Source organism: Anastrepha ludens, chromosome 5 (genome assembly GCF_028408465.1).
Source record: "Anastrepha ludens isolate Willacy chromosome 5, idAnaLude1.1, whole genome shotgun sequence".
Taxonomy (NCBI): Eukaryota; Metazoa; Arthropoda; class Insecta; order Diptera; family Tephritidae; genus Anastrepha; species Anastrepha ludens.
The window spans coordinates 90486556-90508861 of record NC_071501.1 but is presented as its reverse complement, the minus strand read 5'-3'; positions in this window follow the sequence as shown (position 1 = coordinate 90508861).

Below are 22306 nucleotides of genomic sequence, written 5' to 3'. Positions count from 1 at the left end.
TGATGCATTGAAATCGCCGATACTAAAATCGATTGTAAAACTCAGGAAAGAAGTTGCCGAGGTGATTTCGGAAATTCCACTCCACCATCACCTCCGATCGGTTCCTAGCGAATTTTATACGCCAAGCTGCTTGCCCAGTGTTTGCTAAGCTGATGTACGGTTCACTTGTGATTCACTAAGAGTAGCTCGAAAGCAACTGCAGAGATCCACACGCAAAATCCTAAGTGCTATTTAAGATGTTTTTTGCTTTATAACCAGAAAGAAATCATTTGAAGATTTTGCTTTAAGAAAGTTTTATTTGTTTTTTTTTTTTCTTTTTAAATTACTTAAGCAGAAAGCCGAGAATAAAAACAAAATATGTACAGAAACAGATATGGAAAATAAAATTATTATTTTTTAAATTACTTCAGCAAAGACAATTTTTACTATTTTTTTTTTTTTTTGATTCCTTGACGTCAGGTAAGGTAATATAGAAAACGAAAGCATAATAATGAGAAAGAAAAAATTATTTAATATAGAATCTGAACTACACTCAGTACCAAAAATTTCAAAAAAATAAAAGGAAAATAAAAAAAAATTATTTAAGCGGAAAAAGTAAAGGAAAAAAAAATTATTTTTTTCTTTTCAAACTAAAAACTACTGAAGCAGAAAATTATTTTAAGCTAAATAAAATTTTTTTAAAAATTAAAAATAACTTAAGCAGGAAATTTTGTCTTTATTTTCATTGCACAACGATAAAGTAATATAAAAAAATAGTAATGACAAAAAAAATTATTTTGAGTCTGAACTGCACTCAGCTCCAAAAATTTCAAAAACAGAAAAAGAAAATAAGAAAAAAATTTTTTTTCGAACTAAAAATTATTTAAGCAGAAAAACATCAGAAAAATACAAAAATATTCTTCTTTTGAAATTGAAAAATTCTGAAGCAGGAAATTACTTTAAGAAAAATATTTTTTTTTGGCATTAAAAATTTCTAAAGCAAAAACATTTTTTTTAATTTTTATTTAACCAAAAAAAGTAAGGAAAATAAAGAAATTGTTTTTCTTTTGAAAATCAAAATTACTGAAGAAAAAAAATTTTTTTGTCCCTTCCATAACGGTAGATAATGTAATATAAAATAAAAATAGTAATGAGAAAAAAAAATTATTTTGAGCCTGAACTGCACTCAGTTCCAAAAATTTAGGGAACAGAAAAAAGAAAAGAAACAAAAATTTTTTTTTTTAATTAAAAATTATTTAAGCAAAAAAAGCAGGAAAATAAGAAAAAGTGTTTTTCTTTTGAAATTAAAAATTACTTAAGTAGGAAATTACTTTAACGAAAATAATTTGTTTTACATAAAAAATTTCTAAAGCAAAAACATTTTTTTTTTTTTATTTAACCAAAAAAAGTTAGGAAAACCAAAAAAAAGGTTTTCTGCTGAAATTAAAAATTACTGAAGCAGGAAATTACCTTAAAGTAATTAAACCTTTTTTTGAAATTAAAAATTACTTAAGCAAAAAAATTTGTTTCCTTCCATAAAGTTAGATAAGGTAATATAAAAAAAAATAATAGTAAAGAGAAAAAAAATTATTTTGAGCCTGAACTGCACTCAGTTCCAAAAATTTAGAGAACAGAAAAAAGAAAATAAACAAAAAAATTTTTTTTTCGACTTAAAAATTATTTAAGCACAAAACATCAAGAAAATACAAAAATATTTTTCTTTTGAAATTAAAAAATACTGAAGAAGGAAATTACTTTAAGAAAAATATTTTTTGTTTTGGCATTAAAAATTTCCAAAGCAAAAACATTTTTTTTTATTTTTATTTAACCAAAAAAAAGTAAGGAAAATAAAAAAATGTTTTTCTTTTGGAATGAAAAATTACTTAAGCAGAAAATTTATAAATAAACAGCAATCACACAAGAGCAGTGGTACTTAAACGGCGCTAGTCGCTAATTAGGATTATTTCAATAGAAATATTCAATCACTTCAACAACAACAACATATTTTTACTAAAAAATTATTGAAATTAAAGAATAAATATTGTGATATGGTGCAAACTAGTCTAATTAGGGAACTTGAAACCAAGGAGACTTTAAATGAATTTCCGGACTTGTTTTGAAAATATCAAATTTCGGTTTTTTACTCTCTTGAAAAGCATAAAACTTCCTACTGCGTTCCCTTTCAAGGGAATCAAAGAAATACTTTCAATAGAAATACTCAACCACTTCAACAACAACAACATATTTTTATAAAACGAAATATTTAAATTAAAAAATAAATACTGTGATGAAAATTTTTAAAAGCCTTTACCTTTTAGTCACCTTTTTCTCAACTGAAATAACACAAAGACCTAAACAAGCCTAAGTGAGACTACTCCATAGACAAGAGCAGCCACTCCAGCTTAACCTAACCGAAGCGACCACACAACTAAATCAAAATATGCGTTTATTTTACCCCAAAAATTATGCTCTTAAATGTCGTACTAACCCAATACAACTCGTCTCTCTTCTCCCTTTTCTACATATTTATCACTTTTTCCATTTTCATTTTACCCACACAAAGTATGCGAAGTAGAAAAAAGTGAAATAAGCAAAACAAAACAAGAAAAAAAGTTATAAAACAAAACACCAAAAGTTATCCGCTTTTCTGTACACTTTTTACACCCCGCAGCTAATACACTTAAGCGCTTTTAGTAAAGTTTAGTTTAGTTATGTTCACAAGCGCACAAAAAGGAACAAACAAAGGAAGTGAATTGCAAAATGGCAGTGGAAGTGTGATGGACTGCTGTCAGCGTTACGCTTGCGGCGAGTGGTTGGTCGGCCTAAACCCCAACACCACATCAACGCATTGTTGGCGCGATAAATTGCTGAAAATTTTGGTTTTGTATACCCACATATGCATTAGTACCTACTATATGTGTACATATAAATGCACGTGTCTGGTCTATGCATATATTTGCTATTCTTCAGCAGGCTGTAGCGAATCATTCTATTTGGTTTGCACGGTTGGGTGACTTTTAGCGAAATCTAAAATCGATCGCATTTGTTGCGAGTATTTAAGTACATACTTACATACATAAGTAATTGTGTTGCTTTTAGACCAAATGAAATTTTAAGTGAATAATTCTTGAATTCCTTCTACAAAAATTTCAAAGTTGCGCTCCCTCAACTTTTTGTACAGTTGCTTATTTCACAGCTCTCACAACATTTTCTATTATTATTATTTTTTTTCATAGTTTTTTTTATTATTATTTTTTTTTTAATTATTAGCATTATTTTTCTTTCTTGAGTGCTAATTTTTGTTTAGATTGCTTCTATACACATAGCCCTAGACAGTCTTTATCTGAGCACGCATAGCTTTTTAAAACGGAAAACTTGTCAAAAATTCGAAAAATTTGCTACAGATAAAAAGCCCAAAGTCTACACGTGTGCAAATATTGTGATACAAAACTAGTCCATGGTAAATATACACGGGGCAATACACTTCAAATCGGACAGGCCAGTCTGGTCGAGTAATACTTGATTTGAATTGGTTTTTGAATGATTTTGGAAGGTACTTTTTTCTAGAAATCAGGGTTAGGCTCTAAATAATTGATGCAATAAGCGGATATTTAAAACACTGGAAAACTGAAAATTTAGTGGGAATGAAACATGATTTTAACTACTCATTTTTAAATTACTAGTGGTAATTTTTTAGTGGTAGTGCAAAATATCCAATGGTGTTTAAAATTGGCGTTTTCAAAAAAAAAAAATTCTTTTCATGCGAATTTTCTTAAGGGAATTTTTCGTTCTCTCCCAAAAAACCTTTTATGCGAAAGGTTATAATTTTTGCAAAAATTCATGGATTTAATAGTTTTTTTTTGTTTTTGTTGTTTTCACTTAAGACGAGCTTACTTAAAAATAAGAAATTTTTTTAAAATTTGTTTTTAATAACTAATTATTTCAAAATTGATTTTAATTTTTAATTTAATCTTAAAAAAATTTTTTTTTGTTTGTTATTTTTGGAAAATTTTTTCGAATTGTAATTTTTTTATCATTTCTGAAAGAATGCTTGGACTTCATTAATTTTTTCGTTTTCTTCAATCCTTTCGTTCAATTATCTAAGCTCGTATGTAGAAAAACAAGAATTTTTTTGGAAATTTTCATTTTATTAATTAAAAAATTAATTTTAATTTTTATAAACTTTTGTAAAATTGTTTTGTAAAATTTTTTTGGAAATTTTCATTTTATTAATTAAAAAATTAATTTTAATTTTTATAAACTTTTGTAAAATTGTTTTGTACAATTTTTTCGAATTGTCATATTTTTACAGTTTCTGAAAAAATTCATGGTTCAATTTATTTTTTGGCTACTGTTCAATTAACGAAGCCCGTAAGCAATGGCATTTTAATAATTAATGATTGAAAAGATTTTAAATTTTTATTAAAATGTTTAATCCTTTTGTTTTAATTTTTATTGCGATATTTTTGTCCTATTTTTATACTCTCTGCAAAAATTAAGGGATTTAATTAATTTTTTTTTCAATTAACTAAGCCCGTATGCAAAAAAAAAAGAAATTTATTGAAAATGTGCTTTATAATATTAATGATTTAAAAATTAATATTAATTTTGAATTAAAATTTTTTTGTTTGGACATTCTTTAGAATTTTATTTTTTGTCATTGTGAATGAAATTTTAATTTTTAATATAATCTTTTTTTTAATTTTTGATAAAAAAAATTTTAATTTCTAATAAATCTTTTTCTTAATAAATTTTTTTTTGTAAAGTTTCATAAAATTTTCTTTTTAATTCTTAAACGTATTGTTTTTTTAACCTTTAATAAAATTTTGTTTAATTTCTAATAATTTTGTTTTAATTTTTAATAAGTTGTTTTTCTTTAATGATTTTTTCTGTTTTTTTTTTTAACTTTTAATAAAAAATAATAATTTCTAATAAATCTTTGTTTTTATAATTTTTTTTTTTTACTTTCATAAAATATTATTTTTAATCACATTGTTTCTTTTAACTTTTAAAACATTTTTTTTTTTCAGTTACTAATAACTTTTTTTTTAATTTTAATAAGTGGATTTTTAATAATTTTTTTTTTTTTTAATTTTTATAAAACTATTTTTTCTTTATTTTTAATCAATTTGTTTTTACATTTTTTATGAAGTTTTAATAAATTTTTAATAAAATCGTTTTTTAGTCTTACCTTTTTTTAATTAAAATGTGAAACACAACATTATATGTTAGTGTTAAACTACTGAAAGAACTTTTTTCTGAGATATAATTTTTTTAATACTATATGACATTTTTTGACTAATTTAAATAAAAATGTGTTACTTATAGAATAATCAAAATTTTGATATTTATAAAAAATTCAAAACGAAGATTAAATGAAATCATGTTCTTAGTAAAGAATATAAGCTTATAAAAAAAATCATTTATGAATAACTGAAACCATTTTCATTTTATTCAAAGTAGTAATTACAGGCCGCGAAAAAACTACTGGCAAATTAATCTTTTATTTTTTTTTTACCACCAGCCCATAGACAGCCTTAGAAAGTTGCTAATAAATAAATAAATATATTTCTCTTCCGCTTAGCCCTGCAATTTTGGCGTTCTTTGCTAATACAGGGAGCATCGTTACAACTGTCTCTTTGAAAATTTGAAAACAAAAGCATTCACTTGAATTTATTTTTGTATTTTTTGCATTTAGTTTTGTTGCATTGAGAAGTTTAGTCGTGGAGGTTACGTACAGCATGCAATACCCAATAAGGACTCATAAAGTTAGACTTTGCCATTGAGATGACATTTCGGCAAAGTACCAGCACTCGTTGACCTTTTTAACAAAATTTTTGTAAATATTTTTGAAAATACCAACTAAGTTTAACTACGGGTAAGTTAGATTTCCCTTTTCAATAAAGATATTGTTCTTAAGTTATTTGCACTCGCCATGTCATTCAAAAAACACCAATGAAAAAGGACAACGTCGAAAAATTATAGTGCCTTATACGCATTATTGTAATGCACCGTGGCATAAAAAGCGAAATTTACTAGTCAAAACATCCCACATCCCCTAGGTTAATAATATCTAGATGCATGACGTCCTGCATGACAAGTCACCCATTATGTCATGCATGCTGAATTTTTCTTTTTATTTCCTCTAAAATTTATTTCAGTTTTGACTCAACCCAATTATGACCTCATCTCTCTGCTGCTCTCGCTGGCGTGCTGTGCTTGGCATCAAGCATGGCTTGCCATTTACGTTGTAGTGTGCCTATTAGTGCGTCATCTTTCTTCCTCTCTCTTCAATTAACAAAAAAAACAAAAGCCAACCAATGACTTAACTGATGAAGGTTATTTCCCATTTATAAGGTTATTTCCCAACTAGAAAATGACGAATTACGACAGTAGCAAGCGCGATATGTGAAGTCTATTATATCTGTTATTATCACACAGTGGCTGCTAGAAAAAGCCATAGTGAACTTGAACTTGAAATTTAAGCCAACTAATAAGACTTTTTATTCACACTTATTTTTATTTCATTGCACATTTGACTCATTTGTGCTGTACAGCCCGCCTGCTTGTCTTGCCTTTTGGCAATTTCTTCTTCTTCAAATTGGGTTTTCACACCGAATTAGGAAACTTATTTTCTTCCTTTTTTCTGGCTCCAGCGTGAATGCAATCGCGGAATCTTGCTCTTGCTGGCTTACCACAGCTACTGAGTCGCTATTGTGGCACAAATAAGCAGGCGTCTCTTACATCGTACAACACCAATCCCCTGCAAACTCGCAGACAATCGCCATTCATGAGCTGATAAGTTAGACTGTTGGCTTGGCAACTTGGCAAATTAATACAAAGAGTCGTAAAACACATATACACACACTCTCTGCAGCACAAGCAAATCAAAACAAAAGAATTATAAGGCGTATTAAAATGTAGAAGTCGCAGTTGCAGCAATTGAGAGCTGCGCTAGTGAAGAAAATGGGAAAACTTATAATTGCAAATTGTGAATTGAAACGGAAATACGCAAGTAACTGTAAAAGACGCAAGTAAGAAGCTAGTAAATTAAGAGCGCAGATGGGGAGTGCGAAACAGCGGAGGACTTTCTCTATATAAATTGTGCAAATAAACAGGCCAGTAAACAGATGACTGTATTGATAAGCCAGAAAAACAAAATAAAGCGAAACCAAGTCAGCAGCAGATGAGGCAAACAAGGAAGAGCGCTGGCGATGACTAACAGTGATGCAGATGGTATCAGGTGGCTAGTGGCTGAGCCCATCTGTTGCTTACATACACCCACTTTGTTTACTTTTGTAAAACATTTCGTGGTATTTCATATTTATTATGCAAATAAATGACTGATTGCTCGGTCGCTTCGAAATAGGCAACCGTTTGTTGTTTTGTTTTTGTTTTCGTGAATGGATCATTGCAAATTTTCCACATAGGAGATTTTTCTGAACCAATTATTTGTCGAATTGATTTGCATTATTTGGCGTGATGCATAAAAACAAAATATTATGGCCAATTGTATAAATACAATAAATAAATGAGAAGCAACGGGAAGTTCCTTTGAGGCTCGTTTTTATGGTTAATGCGTAGGTATGCTTATGCATAAATGATGGTAAAATATTTGAAACGCAAATAAATAAGCTCACAAATATTTGAACTGTTAAATAGAAAATGCAAACAACAACAAAATGATAATACGGAATTGTAATTTTTCAAGAAAGCAATTAAAGCGCTCGTTTGCTGGAAGAATGACAATAGCACAAAACAATTAATAATAAAATTTTAATATTTATTTTTAAAAATAATATAAAAAATATTAAAAAAGAATTGAAATGAAAAGATTTTTAATTGTTCATTTTTAAGTTTTAAGTTTTCTTTTTAATTTTTAATATTTTTTTAGGTTTCTTTTTATTTAATTTTTTGACGTGATAACGTCTTATAATTCGATTTAACAGGCTGCACGCAAGAAAAAATGTGTCGTTACCTTGCTCATTAGTGTTACCTTGCTCATTTGTCGTTACCTTGCTCATTGCCGTTACCTTGAATGAACTGCAAGCGAAAGCGCGGAACGAACAAAGCAAACGAACGGCAACGTTCGACATCTTGCTCTCTCCTACTTAAGTGAGCGTATGTATGTAAGGGAGAATGGGGAGTTGTGAGACGGGTTTTGTTTTTGGACCCGTATTACTCAAAATCTTAATATTCTGCATATGTCAACGATGGAATCTTTAGTCAATGAATACTGGAAGCTATTGGTATGGCCTATTTAACAAAACTACAATTTTCCTTAAAATTAAAATTGTATAAGTTAGCGCATTGCACACTTGCAAAGCTAAAACAGAGATTTGATGATTCCCTTGAATCACTCCCACGCTACTGGCTGTTCGTAATTAGATCGCACAGCTTACTCCTACGCCTGCCCGTCTTTTGGATTTTGCAAATAAACAAATCTTACAGCGGTCAAGCTGATCATCAATTTACGTACGTGACTTTTGGCAGCTTGAGGAATGCAGCTGAGAATGCATTCGTACCAACATACAAACAAAGCTGCCGGCGCAACTACACCAACACAAACTCAATAGCTACACCGCAAGTAGGGATTTAGGGTAGATTGTAAGAATATAGTTTTTAGTTGAGATTGGAGTTTAATAAAGAACGGTCGAAAGTTGAGATTGGAGTTTAATAAAGAACGGTCGAAAGTTGAGATTGGAGTTTAATAAAGAACGGTCGAAAGTTGAGATTGGAGTTTAATAAAGAACGGTCGAAAGTTGAGATTGGAGTTTAATAAAGAACGGTCGAAAGTTGAGATTGGAGTTTAATAAAGAACGGTCGAAAGTTGAGATTGGAGTTTAATAAAGAACGGCAAAAATTAGAAAAGTGGCGCCCAACTAGCAGGACAACTGAACCCAACTAGCAGAATAACTGAACCCAACTAGCAGAACAACCGAGCCCAACTAGCAGGACAACTGAACCCAACTGGCAGAATAACCGAGCCCAACTAGCAGGACAACTGAACCCAACTAGCAGAATAACTGAACCCAACTAGCAGAACAACCGAGCCCAACTAGCAGGACAACTGAACCCAACTGGCAGAATAACCGAGCCCAACTAGCAGAATAACTGAACCCAACTGGCAGAACAACTGAATCTAACAACGAAGGATACAATCAACTATTTGTGGAAACGAAGGAAACCTGCACGGCAGAAATGATTGCAATACGTGAAATAATAATACTGTAAGTAATTGTTCGGTTTTGATCCAGTGCAATTAAAGAAAAGTTATATAAAGTTTTTGTAAAGCGAAATACCTTCGGCTCTTTCTTACCTTTTTTTAAAAAAAAAAAAAGCAAAACAAAATTAACATGAGTGTAACTAGGGAACAGGTAATAGAAATTTTAAGACAACAAAATGAGCAAAATAAAAAAGAATTAAAAGCCCAGTTGGATGAAGTGATGCAAACTCTTCGGCGCTTAGAGCCGCCATCCGCGGAGAGTTACATTCCCGTGGAAATAAATCCAACTGTGGTCGGGGGCAACACAAATATGGATTTAATAAAATCTATACAAGAATTTAAGGGGGATACTGCTTCTTATCCGGCCTGGCGTTCCGCAGCAGAATTCGCCATTGGCTACTACAAAGAGGGTTCAGAGCAATATTATGTTGCCATGGGGATATTTAGAAACAAGATAGTAGGCCCCGCAAATGCAACGCTCGCTTCCTTCTCAACTGTTTTAAATTTTAAAGCTATAATAGCTAGATTGGACAAAGCATACGCGGACAAAAGACCGCTACATGTTTTGGAAACAGAGCTCAGCGTTCTGAGGCAGGGCAGTTTGTCAATCTGCCAATATTATGATACGGTAGACAAGCAATTAACACTCATAACAAATAAAAATATAATGACTCATTCAAACAATACGCAGCTTGCCGCCGCGCTCAATGATAGAGCTAGAGAAAACGCATTAAGAGTTTTTATTTCTGGCCTAAAGCGGCCGTTATGCGACATTCTATTTTCTGCCAATCCTAAAGATTTGCCTTCTGCACTGGCTACTGCCCAGGAGTTAGCGAACAACCGCATGCGTTATGATTTCGCCAGAACATTTGCGGTTAACAACGTAGCAACTACCACTAGCCCAAAATACCACAATAACTATCCTGGCAATCCCCAAATGCTCAAGGACACCCCTACTCCAATGGATGTAGACCGCGGATCCTCCGCATTCCGACGTACAAAACAGTCCAACCAGAGTTATAGAAAGGGAAATGCCGTGGGAGGGCACCCCAAAAGGGATGCTAATCAATACGTGAATAAACGGGAGCACAGAAGGGGAGATTCAGTAAATTCACGGAAGCCGAAAGTGCAACGGACCAACCATTTGGAGACAACCCCAGAGGTGGATCCACAAAAGAAAATTACTGTGGACCGTGACAGTGATTCGGATGTCGAGATCGCTTCCAATTTCGCGATGGAAGACGAGGTTAATTTTTTAGTATAAGGTCGCTCCTACCTTACATTACCAAGAAGGCGTCGGAGGGGCAGGAGCTTAGGTTACTGATTGATACAGGAACTTCAAAAAACTATATCAAAAATTTGAGCTTCCTAAAGGGAATTATCCCTGTGGAGAGACAGTTTACGGTCAAAACTATAAACGGATGTAATCTCATAGAAAAAAAATGTAAGGTTTTCGTTTTGGGGAAAGTCTCAACTTTCTTCATTCTTCCTAATATAAAGGGCTTCGATGGTATAGTGGGATACGATTTCCTTAAGGAGATAGAATCTAAAATTGATACGACATCCGGATACTTATATTACGAGGGTGGTAAGGAAAAATTAAATAACGTCAAATGTGAGCAAGTTAACTCCATATATTTGGACAAGGACTCGGTCCCAGTTCTTGTGAAAAACGAGTTTGACTCTATGATTAAAAAGAATTTTAAGGCCTTTGCCGAACCTAACCGCGCTTTGCCATTTAATACTAAGGTCAAAGCTAAAATTCGTACCACTTCCTCGGAACCAATTTACACCCGATCTTATCCATACCCGGTTTCGGCGGCAGGATTCATTAATAAGGAAATAGAAATACTGTTGAAAGAAGGAATTATCCGAAAATCTAATTCGGCGTATAACTCTCCGGTCCATGTAGTGAATAAAAAAGGCCTGGATGAATATGGTAAACAAAAGCTCCGCATGGTAATCGACTTTCGAAAATTAAACGAAAAAACGATTGCGGATAAATATCCTATACCAGATATTTCTACCATATTGGCAAACCTGGGCAGTTCCAGATTTTTTACTACTTTAGATCTAAAGTCTGGATTCCACCAGATAATCCTTGAGGAGAAGGACCGCGAAAAAACAGCCTTCAGCATTAACAATGGCAAATACGAATTTAATAGATTGCCATTCGGGTTAAAAAATGCGCCCAGTATCTTTCAACGGGCTATTGATGACGTCTTGAGAGACGACATTGGCCAAAGTTGCCAAGTTTATATGGATGATATAATCATCTTTTCAAGGGACGAAAAGTCTCATATTCAACATGTCGATAAGGTACTGGGGAAGTTGGAAAGGGCCGGTATGCGAGTTTCAGCAGAAAAGACTAAATTCTTTAAAGATAAGGTTGAGTTTCTTGGCTTTATTGTCTCTCGAAGGGGGATAAAAACATGTCCAAATAAGGTCAAGGACATAATCGACTATAGGAAGCCGGAAACACTTCGAGCATTACGCTCTTTCTTGGGTCTGTCAGGTTATTATAGAAGGTTTATAAGGGATTATGCGTCTATCGTCAAACCATTAACAAAGTATCTTCGGGGGGAGAATGGCCATGTGTCATCCCACAAGTCCAAACACACTAAAATAGTCCTTGATGACGAGGCCATTCAAGCATTTAAAAGGGTAAAAAGCATTTTGGCATCGGAAGATGTTTTGCTGTTTTATCCGGATTATGACAAAACATTCGAACTAACAACAGACGCTTCCTCTAGCGCTTTAGGCGCGGTCCTCTCCCAGAATGGTCGGCCCATTACAATGATTTCAAGAACATTATCAAAAACAGAGGAGAATTATGCAACCAACGAGCGTGAGCTCTTGGCTATAGTGTGGGCCCTTAAAAACCTTCGACATTACTTATACGGTATTAAAGACATCGTAATATTCACAGACCACCAGCCTTTAACTTTCGCTATTTCGAACAAAAATCCTAATACAAAAATGAAGCGATGGCGTGCGTTCATAGAAGAATTTTCGCCTAAATTTGTTTATAAACCCGGCAGAGACAACGTCGTAGCAGACGCTCTGTCCCGTCAGTTTTTGAATAATATGACTGATACAGATGCTACAGCACATAGCGAGTCATCGCTCTCAAACACAATTAAAACTATCCAGTATCCAGTAAACCAATTCAAAAGACAATTCATTTTGACGAAGGGGGATCATTATCACCAAAGTACAAAAATAATTTTTCAGAAAAAAATTCGTTATACTATAAATTACGACACAATAGTAAATTTGTTGCATAATCTTAAGAAACTCGTAAACCCTAGCGTTACAAACGCTCTTTGTTGCGATCTTCCGACACTATCAGAGATCCAGGGACCTCTTGTCGAAGCATTCCCGGGGGTTAAATTTATTCATACAGAAAAATTTGTAATCGATCTAACGAATCCGAACGATCAACAGGAAGCAATAGCAACGGAGCATGCCCGTGCCCATCGATCTCTGTCCGAGAATTTTAAGCAAATTCTATCAGAATACTACTTTCCCGACATGAGGAAAATGCTCAGGTCAGCTGTATCAAATTGCAAGATCTGTCTGGAAAATAAATACCAAAGAAAACCACCAAATCCGGAAATTGGGAAAACTCCAATCCCAGAGCACCCAGGAGAAATTCTCCACTTAGACATTTTAATTACTGGAAAGCAGCTATTCTTAACTGCTGTTGATAGGTTTTCAAAGTTTGCAATTGTTAAACCTGTTATTTCAAGATGTACCATTGATATAAAAGAAGCTTTATTAGAGGTATTAGGTATGTTCCAAAACACTAAAACAATTGTCACAGATAACGAAAGAGCGTTTACTTCAAATTTAATTAGAAACATGCTACGCGATCATTTCTCCATAGAACAGTTTTTCGTACCCACCTTACATAGCGAAAGCAACGGACAGGTCGAAAAGTTTCATTCAACCCTTTTGGAAATAGCCAGATGCGTGAAGGCACAGCAGCAGATAAGCGAGGTTAAAGATCTAATTTTGCTTGCTGCTTACAAGTACAACAGAACAATTCACTCGGTTGTAGATTCGAAACCAATCGAAATTTTGCAGAACTGCCCAGCGGAGAAATTTGGGGAAATTAGAGATAAATTAATAAGAGCCCAGAATTTAGTATTGAATAGATTGAATGAGAAAAGAATAACCAAAACATATCAGCCTGGTGAAAGGGTGTTTCTTCGACGAAATAAGCGATTGGGAAATAAATTTGAGAAGGTGTTCGTGGAAAAAATAGTAGAAAGAGATTTAGGTACAACAGTACAGATAGAAGGCAGGAAAATTCATAAAAGTAATTTACGATAAAATCAATTTCAGATTGCCGCTTGCCCTAGTCTTCGTCACTAGAGCCAATTTAATTGACTACACCTCCTCACAAGTTATCACCATCCCTCGGGGAAATGTGGCTATTTATAATGAATTCATTTACCTCGTGCACGCCACCAACCTAACAGATTATCGCCAGATAGCTTACGAAAGCCGATGGTTCACATCAAAATCAAAAAATCAGGTAGTGAACGAAAATATTTTGAAACAGCAAGGTGAGGAAATACTACACATAATTCGCACTTTGGAAATACCTAAGAGAATTGCAAGGTCAATAGATTTTCTGGGGTCCGCCCTGAAATTTATAGCCGGTACCCCGGACCACGAAGATTTTGAACTGCTCTTGACAAAGGAAAGCATACTAATAGAAAACAACAATAGGCAGATTAGAATTAACTCCGATTTACAAAATAGAATTAACGAAATTACCAACCTAATCAATACACTTCGCGGAAATCAAACGGATTGGATATTAAAAGACGAGGAAACATTGCTCTGTGAAAATTTGGTAAGAAGAAATAACCATATAATCAGCCAACTAAACAGACTAGCACTCTCCATTGTGTTGGCAAAAAGTAATATCATAAATCCACTTATTTTGGATGACGAAGAGATGGATCAAGCGTTCAATTCCGAACAATTACCCTTTAGTTTAAGTAATTTACTTTTAGTATCTAAGGTAAAAATTTTGCAAAGTTCTGATGTTATTTACTATATTCTTAAGGTTCCTAAGGTTACAAATTTCTGTCAATTCCTAAAAATCTATCCTGTAGTCCATAATAATAGTATCGTAAAGCTAGAGACCACGCTTGCGGCAAAATGTAGCGATACGTTTCAACCACTCGAGAACTGCAATGACACTCTGGTAGCTAAAGTGTGCAAACCGGCTCACTCAGATTGCTTGGGTCAGATGCTAAATAATAACACAGCTAATTGTTCATCAGAATCGGCATATCACATACCATCAGTTCAAAAAATAGAAGAGGGCATCATTATTCTTAACAACGTGCAACCAACGACAATATTTGATCAACGAAAATTGGAAATAAGGGGAACGTATCTGCTTCTTTTTCGTGACTCTATCACCATAAATGATACAACTTACGTGGTAAAAAGAGAACCGACTTATATCCAACCACATCCTCCAAAAACCGTATCCATTAATTACTTGGAACACCATACGAGTTTGTCCCTACCATATTTGCACCAAATTTATATCGACAACATCTCTCGCATTCACGAATTGAAGGAGAGTATATCTGTTCATCGTAATTTGTTCTGGACGATTTTTTCTTTTCCTCCATTATTATTGATCGCAATAGCAATTTTTTTCATCCACCGCAGAAACAAATTAGCAAGTAATAAAGTAAAAACTCAGAGGGCAGTAGAGGAAATTTTGGCACGAGTCGAGGACGGCTCGTCTTAAGAGGGGGAGAAGTTAGCGCATTGCACACTTGCAAAGCTAAAACAGAGATTTGATGATTCCCTTGAATCACTCCCACGCTACTGGCTGTTCGTAATTAGATCGCACAGCTTACTCCTACGCCTGCCCGTCTTTTGGATTTTGCAAATAAACAAATCTTACAGCGGTCAAGCTGATCATCAATTTACGTACGTGACTTTTGGCAGCTTGAGGAATGCAGCTGAGAATGCATTCGTACCAACATACAAACAAAGCTGCCGGCGCAACTACACCAACACAAACTCAATAGCTACACCGCAAGTAGGGATTTAGGGTAGATTGTAAGAATATAGTTTTTAGTTGAGATTGGAGTTTAATAAAGAACGGTCGAAAGTTGAGATTGGAGTTTAATAAAGAACGGTCGAAAGTTGAGATTGGAGTTTAATAAAGAACGGTCGAAAGTTGAGATTGGAGTTTAATAAAGAACGGCAAAAATCAGAAAAGTTATATAATAATATAAAATATAATACAAAATACAAAAATGTGGGGAGTTGTGAGACACCATGGTTTAAATCAATAAAAATTACTTATTTTAGTTGTTAGTTCTTTATTAAGATGAAAAATAAAAAAGAAAAGACAATTGTTATAAAAAAGTGTATAAAAAATGCAATGTCATCAATCTGATGATTCGCAGTGAGAACATGTATAATAACCAGTTCGTAAATTGGCACACTTTAGGTGCACAGCTCGATCGCAATGAATGGAGTTTTTTCTGCTTAACTTTAAAAGCGGAAAAACAATAAAAACTCAAATTTAACCAAAAATTTCATGAAATATGTACAAACAATGCATGAATATTGCGAGGTACTTATGAAAGATGCGTTAAAACGTCGAAAAAAACGGTGTCTCACAACTCCCCACATTTGTTGTCTTACAACTCCCCAAATCGTTTTTTTTATAAATGGCCGCGTAGTCATAAACACATCGAACGTTCATGCCCAAGTGAATGTGTAAATTCAAAACTAATAGGACAATTAATAACTTGTATATATTAACATTTGCAATTTGCTTCAACAACTGATCGAATATATCGCAAAGCAAATGATGAAAAAAACTTACCGAGAAATTCCAAAACACAGTAACTGGAGAGACGCGTCGAATGCGTGTAAATATGGCCAATGCTAGCTGAAAAGTGAGATCGCATCGAGAACACTTGTTGACACTTAAAATCGAATGTAAACAAATGAATAATGCCGAACGGTAACAATGTCTCATAACTCCCTATGTCTCACAACTCCCCATTCTCCCCTATGTATATGCGCATATGTACATATATAAATTCACGTATTTGTATTTGCATATGCCTTCTTATTGATTATTATTAATTTGATTTACTTGAAGAATTTAAAATAAAACCAAGTTTGTTAATAATACCTGTTGTTTTAATGTTATTATTATTGTTTGACGTGATAACGTCTTATAATTCTATGTAGTCGGCTGCACGCACCAAAAAATGCGTCGTTACCTTGCTTGAACAGCATGTTATGTTATGATATGTTATGTTATGTTATGTTATGTTATGTTATGTTATGTTATGTTATGTTATGTTATGTTATGTTATGTTATGTTATGTTATGTTATGTTATGTTATGTTATGTTATGTTATGTTATGTTATGTTATGTTATGTTATGTTATGTTATGTTATGTTATGTTATGTTATGTTATGTTATGTTATGTTATGTTATGTTATGTTATGTTTTGTTATGTTAAAGTATATGTTATGTTATGTTAATGTTACCTCATTCTCTATATCCATACAAAATATCTATCAAACAAATAAAATTAAAATTTTCTTTTGAAAAATGCAACCATTCAATCAGTATTTTCTTATGGCGTTATCACGTTAAGCTATCGTCAGTAAACCGACTTTACAGACAACCTCTTTTTTTTAATATTTTATTTAAAAAATGGAAAAACAATTTACCAAAAATTTTAAACAAATAAATAAAAAAAAAAAAAACAAACAAAAAGTTTTCAAAAATATTAAAAAGATAAATTTTTAAAATTAAAGAGATAAATTTTCAAAATTAAAAATAAAATTTTGTAAATAAAAAAAATTTTAAATAAAAATTCCAAAAAATTAAACAAAACAAAATTTGTTTAATATTGTAAAATTCAACAACAAAGTTTTTTTTTAATGTAATACAATTTTTTACAGTTGTTTGAAAACCAAAATATTTTCAGCACTTTTTAATATCCGTTTCTAAATTTGTTAGGCTAAAATAAGCATATTTCCAAAAAAAACTTTGATTTAAAAAATGGCAAAAAAACGTTTAATAAAAATTTTAAACAAATAAATAAATGCAAAAAAAACTATCACACAATATTAAAGAGATAAATTTTTAATATTAACAAAAAAAAAATGTAGTAAATAAAAAAACAATTAAAAAAAATTGGTTTAATAATCAAAAATTAAACAAAAAATTTTTTTTTAATTAAAAATTTTTAAATATTAAACCATTTTTTTTTAATTGTTTTTTTATTTACTCAATTTATATTTTTAATTAAAAATGTTTCTAAATCAAATTTTTTCATAATTTTTTTTTTAGTTGTTTATAAACCGCTATATCTTCAGCACTTTTTAATATCCTTTTTTTAATTTCTAGGCTAAAACAGGTATATTAAAAATAAACCCTTGATTTAAAACATGGAAAAAAATGTTATGTACCAAAACTTTTTTAAAAATTTTCGAAAACAAGTTAAGTATATTTTATATTAAAAGGTTTGTTTATCCTTAAAAACATTATTTAAATATTAAAATGAGCCCAAAAAATTTCATTTAAAAACTCTATACCAAAAATTTCAGCATAGAATAAATCTCAAAATTATAAATTTTTTTGAAAAATTGTACAGTCTTCTTCTTATTATACTCAAGCTTACAAATAAACAAATTTTCAAAAAATGTGCAAAGTCCAAAAAACTTTTATCCCTTGACCTGGCGAATCGCTCCAAAGCAGTGGAATATTGCATGCTTTAACAAACTAACTTTAGCATCTAACCTGCAGTAAACATGAAGTTTAATTATTTTTCAAAACCTTATTTTATTTTTCAAAACCTGTGCCACGAAGGCATGCGAGAAAGTAACTTTTAAAATATTCGCTCTCTATGTGATTTTACTTAATAAGCAAAGATATAACCTTAGTAGAGTAGACCCACTCTCTCATACTGTTCTCAAAAAGCAATCTAAATTAGACACTAAACAAACGGTACCTTCTTCGCAAACCTCAATACTCCATTATATTCGCATAAACTTCTCACTTTAAAGTAGAAAAAATCAATAAATGAAACCCGTTGCTTTTTCCATGATGTTATCATTTCCCTTTTAACAAACATTTATGATTGCATTCTGCAATTTTCTGCGCCGTCAGCGCAAATCGAAAGCAACGGAATAGAGCAGGGCGAGCGCTCAGAGACGCGACGGTATCTTCTTACAAGCAGCCACATGTCGCACTGCTACTGTCAAGCACTGCATTATTCAAGTGTTTCTTTTTCCATTGACGTTACTTTGCTAGTGTTGTTGTTACTTTTTACTTGCCCTTTATTTTTATATTTTCCCATTTACTTCACATTTATGTAATTCAGTTTTTCATCGTTATTCATCGAGTTCATTCACTTGGCCACACCAGGTGCCTATTTTTGATATTTTTTACTTTTTTTTTTTTTTCTTTTTTTTTTTTTTGCGAAAGCGTGCGAAACGTGTCAGTCACAGCACTGACAGTTTTGCACAACAGAGGGCAAAGCCAAGGCGTTGACTGCCACTAATAATATGACTGTGTGGCTGTTTGCTGCGCCCACTGCTGCCAGCGTACACGTGTTATTGGTTATTGTGGCTGTGAGGCAGCTGTCAGTCAGGAAATGCGAAAAGAAGTGATGCACCTTTTAGCTGTGATGATTTTAAAGTGAACAATTTAAAGAATTTCAACTTGGAAAGTTGTTATATAAATAAAATACTATGCAATAATTCTATAGTATAATTCAGAGCATAAGCGCAGTGTTGGCGCTATAAGATTTAGTGGCGATAACATTTTCCGAAGTGGTTAACATTGCCGTAGTGAATACAACTCGGGTAGTACTAGGTTCCATGTTCACTGAAAACATGAAATATCAATTGGTGGAAACAAAGTTTTTCATGGCTGACGACGTCGGCAGGCAATGGCTAGTCTCTGTGGGCATGTTTGTATTGAAAAAGCTTCTTTAGCAAATCAATTGCATTTGGATGTAGCACAAACCGGTAGGCCGCTGCATTTGTAGGTAGGAGAGTAGGAAGGCTCATAGGAGGATTTGAAGAAGGAAAAAACGTTAGCCAATATAAAATTTGTACTTCCTGCTGCTTCTAAGGTCGAGATTACACAGATTGAGATTAGTAGTTGACACATGCAAATAAAATATAAAAGCTATTTAGACCAGTTTCATTTTATTCTAAAGCAATTTTCTTAAAAATCAAACCTCTTTAATTTGAATTATAATTTGAAATTTGCAAGAATCATACTGTAGCATGGCAATTTTCTACATATATAGTTTGATTTACAATTAAAATCTTCATTGGAATATTTCATTTCACCTTTATTTTTAATTTCCACATTTATTTTACAAAATAAAATGATATTTTACGCCATAAATTTTTTAAATATATTTCAATTAATGATTTTACTAAAAAAATTATAAACAAATTTAAAAAATGGCTACAAATTTAAAAAGTGGCAACCCCACTAAAATTCTTATCGTCCTCAAAGTATATATAAACACTTTTCGCTTTGTGTAGGCATATTAAAATATCTTACATTTTTTAATTATGTATTTAATAGGTGGCAACGCTAATAAAAAAATTGCAAATGAAGCCTTTTAGGATCAAAGTATTTTTAAACACTTTCCATTTGATGCATCATTTTACTTAAATAAATATATATATTTTTTTAAATAAGTGGCAACGCTAATTAAAAATGTATAAATTGGAAAACAAAAGCATTCCAAAACAGCTTCTGTTTGTCGCATTAAAATGCCGTCTATATAGAATTCAATTTTTTAAACAGGTGGCAACGCCAATAAAAAAATGCAAATGAAGCCTTTTAGGATCAAAGTATTTTTAAAAACTTTCCATTTGATGCATCACTTTACTTAAATAAATATATATATTTTTTTTTAAATAAGTGGCAACGCTAATTAAAAATGTATAAATGGGAAAGCAAAAGCATTCCGAAACAGTTTCTGTTTGTCGCATTAAAATGCCGTCCGTATATAATTAAATTTTTTTAAACAGGTGGCAACGCTAATAAAAAATGTGTTAATGTGAGACGTAAAGCATTCCGAAACATCTTCCGCTTGCTGCATTAAAACTATATAGTTAGTTAGTAAGTTATAATTTTTTAAATAGGTGGCAATGCCGATGAAAAATGTTCAGATTAAATTTTAAACATTATGAGTATTTGATACATTAAACCAGACTGTAATTAGTGCATTATTGAGTAAATAGAAAAAGTGCATTACAAATACTTTTTAAAATCGGCAACCCTACTAAAAAAATTTCTGTGCTTCAGAGCATTCGGAAACACCTTCCCTTTGATGCATTCAAATGTCTTACTTATTTGCATAATTTTGTTTTTTACAAAGGTGGCAACGTTTATCAAACGCATATCTGCACTACAACTCTCTTGAACAGCTTTCGCTTGATACTAATATTATATAAGCAATATTTCTTACCAGCTTAACTCCTTCAAATTTTTAGATTGATGGCAACCCTACCTAAAAGTATTTCTAAATTAAATTATTATGCGGTAACTTTCGTTTGATAGCCATACGATAAATATTTATTAACGCATAACCTTAATTTTTTAGATAGGTGGCAATCATGTATGCCTATATTACAGGTTTTTCGAATCAATTTTATTTTATATCAAATTAATGGTATAACAAGAATAAAATAAAACTTACTTCGTTGAAGAGTGTACTTTTTAGGTCAGTCAATCACCAAAATCTATTGCCTATCTCGTTGTTGTTATAGCAGCATAAACACTCCCCATGTATGTACGGGAAGCGCTGATGGAGTGACAGTCCTTGGCCGGATATAAATCCGGGTCTTTCCGATAACATAGAACCGACTGTCGTGGAAACGATTATTTCACCCAATTGCCTATAACCTCTCCTTCCCATTCATATTATCCGTTCCTAAATATCCCCTGACTTAAGTCAACTGCTTCTGACATGAATGGACGCTAGGAGTCTAAGTGAGATTAGCTTTAGAGATCAACCAGCACTACCAAACCTAAGTAAACCGCTTCTCCAGCAAGCAAATCAGTCAACTATCCCACTAGTACAGCGCAATAGTTAATAATTGACGTCCATACAAAACATTTTTATTACACTTTTTCAGTCATACAACTTCACAAATTTCCCCTTTGAATTTTAAAATTACAACAGTTCCTAATTGCCTAAATAAATCTTCATAGTTTCAGCGGTTCCAGGAAACTAAATTAACCCCCTTTGAAATATATATCTTTAGATGAACGCACACACGAACACACTTGTCTTGAAATCGCACCCCGCAGACCTGCCTCTTTTATTTGCGCCAGCTTCGTGTTGGTAGTTACTGTAGTGTAGAAGCTGACTTTCCACTTCTCACATACGCGTATGACAGTTTTATTTATTTTCGTATTCGTATGTCATTGTCAACACTCTTGAGATTAGAATGCAAGTAAGGCAAGTAAGGCAAGCATGCCCAGCGGACGTACGAGCTATCGCACTTGTGCAAGCGGATATGTGGCGACGGGGCTTTTGTATCGCACAAAGTATTTGTACAAGAACTGCGTTGAAGCGTGAATATACTTTATCTAATCAGTGAGTAAGTTTGGGAAGGGGCAAAGTGCTAGCTACTGATTGCGATGCAACAGAAATGTTGTTCATGGTATTATTTTATGTTCTTTATATTATTATTTTTTTCTTCATTGTTATATATGTAGTAAATTAATTCGTGCTTTATATAATATTAATCATACGGCTTAAGTTCCATATACATATGCAAGCACTCGAGTTGGACGTTTATTTATGATCGGGAAAAAGTCACGATCTAAATGAGGGTCAAATTCTTACTGGATAAACTTTTGCTGAGTGTAAAGTTTTACGCTGTATATTGGGTATGGCAAGCAGAGTAATGATTTCTCGCGCAGTAAGTTATGGCCAGACTTGGATAGTCTTGGCTACTTGGTGAACCAAAAGAAGCTGGCAGCATCGGTGGAACCATTTCTGCGCAGCAACGTACATCAATAGTAGACACAATTCGGTAGTT